This window comes from Dendroctonus ponderosae, unplaced genomic scaffold, assembly GCF_020466585.1.
Source record: "Dendroctonus ponderosae isolate FM_Combo_2020 unplaced genomic scaffold, Dpon_F_20191213v2 Dpon_F_20191213_4, whole genome shotgun sequence".
Lineage (NCBI taxonomy): Eukaryota > Metazoa > Arthropoda > Insecta > Coleoptera > Curculionidae > Dendroctonus > Dendroctonus ponderosae.
Genome location: NW_026018611.1, coordinates 1,415,495 through 1,417,542, shown reverse-complemented (window position 1 = coordinate 1,417,542; position 2,048 = coordinate 1,415,495). Strand labels below are relative to the sequence as shown.

Below are 2,048 nucleotides of genomic sequence, written 5' to 3'. Positions count from 1 at the left end.
ATACCCTCTAGGTGATTACTTTTTGATAAATAATTCGTTCTTATTGCGAAATAGGAGCACTATTTATCAATCTGTAATAAAAGACGTGAGGAAATCCTGTCTTTTTTAAAGAAAAAAAATTTTGAGGCAAAATACCCAAAAAGAAGTTTGTAAAAAAATGAATCCGCCTCAACAATATAGAACCTATCAACAAAAAGTTGTAGAAAAAAGTATCAAATTCGAACGCAGCTCCCGCCAGGACATCGCGCATCTCTCTTGTCTCCGACATGGGCGACAGAGAGAACCGACGCGCGCTGCGCTCCAGAATGACAACCGCATTTGCGAGTTTTCAGTACTTGCCTTTACAAATCCCACTCCCCCCTATACCGAGCGTCTCAACCCCACAAAGTAACACCACGTGGTGTCCCTAGGTGGAAGAAGCCAGAGCCTACAGCAACTTAGGCTCGTGCCACCACTACAAGAGGAACTTTGCGCAAGCCATCGTCTACCACGAGAAGGTGCTCAGGCTGGCGCAGTCGATAGGAGACAAGTAGGTGGCACCGTTCTCACCCTCCCCACACTAACCCTGCGCTCTAGATCGGTAGAATCCAGAGCCTACGCGGGTTTGGGACACGCGTCCAGATGCGCCGGCGACTACGCGCAAGCCAAACAGTGGCACGAACGACAACTGGATGTCGCTCTGGCCACCCGCGACAAGATCGGCGAAGGACGAGCCTGCAGCAATCTGGGCATTGTTTATCAGCTTTTGGGTAAAACCCGCCCTTAAAACCCCCACTTGAGGAGTTAACGTTGCCGGATTGTCCGCAGGCGAATACGATGCCGCCCTGAAACTGCATCAGGCCCACCTTTCGATAGCCAGGAGTTTGCAGGACCGGGCAGGAATGGGCAGGGCCTATGGGAACATCGGCAACGCCTACTCGGCTGCGGGATTCTACGATTCGGCCATTAAATACCACAAGCAGGAGCTAACAATCAGTAAGGTAGAAAATCGGTGTTGCCAAGTCAAACTCAAAACGCTGGGCTTGAGGATTCAGTGAGTGATTTCGCAGGAAGTGCACGACAGAAGTTCAGAGGCCAGCACCCATGGCAACCTTGCGGTGGGCTACCAGGCTTTGGGGGCCCACGATATGGCGCTGTTGCACTATCGGGCCCATCTGGGTAAGCCCCAACGGAACCCGCCCAATGCGCAACAGCGCTGATTAACGACCTTTCCAGGAATTGCCAGGGAGTTGAAGGACACCGCAGGGGAGGCTTGCGCCCTACTGAATCTCGCCAACTGCCTGAGCTCAAGGGCGGAGTTCGCCGAGGCCATTCCCTACTACGAACAGTACCTGATGCTGTCGCAAGAACTGTCCGATGTGGAGGGCGAGGCCAAGGCCTGTCACTTCTTGGGTAAGACGGCCCTGTGCCCGTTGCCCTGGCAACCCGCACCAAACCTCCCACTTCTTGCAGGCTATGCGCACTATTGCATCGGCAACTTCAGGGAGGCGGTGCGCTACTACGACCAGGATCTGGCATTGGCCAAGGATCTGCAGGACAAAATGAACATGGGCCGGGCCTACTGCAATCTGGGCCTCGCCCATCTGGCCCTTGGCCAGCTCGAAACGTCGCTGGAGTGTCAGAAGTACTTTTTGGCCATTGCGCACATGACCAACAATTCGGCAGGTAAAAACTGAATCTCTCGCAACAAACGAGGGAGCAAACATTCAATACTGGAAAATCGGGTTTTCGCTTTTTGTCGGTTAATTCGAGGTTACGTCAAAAAGTAAATTTAAAACTAATCTGAAACAAGTAGAAAAGTCATCAACATTTTCCCAGCAACGGAGCTGCGTTACTGCGCCGGTCCGTTGGGTTGGCGCAGGAAGCCATGCGCCAACTCCAGAAAATTCACTGAGTTACCCAGGCCTATCAAAAAGTGTGAAAAAGTTTAACTTCTTCTTAAATTCCAAATCGAAATCAATTCCTGGGCTTCAGTCATTTATTGTCTATTTATCAATTAAAATACGTTTCGGTGTTTTCCACCATCATCAGTTTCTATGTGTAGCGTT

General features: G+C 50.9%; 1 protein-coding gene across 1 annotated transcript in view; it reads right to left on the bottom strand.

Moving 5' to 3' along the window:
• The window catches only part of LOC109543015 (tetratricopeptide repeat protein 28), a 39,796-nt gene that overhangs the window by 28,693 nt on the left and 9,055 nt on the right, over positions 1-2,048 (bottom strand). The gene's annotated exons all lie outside the window — the stretch shown is intronic.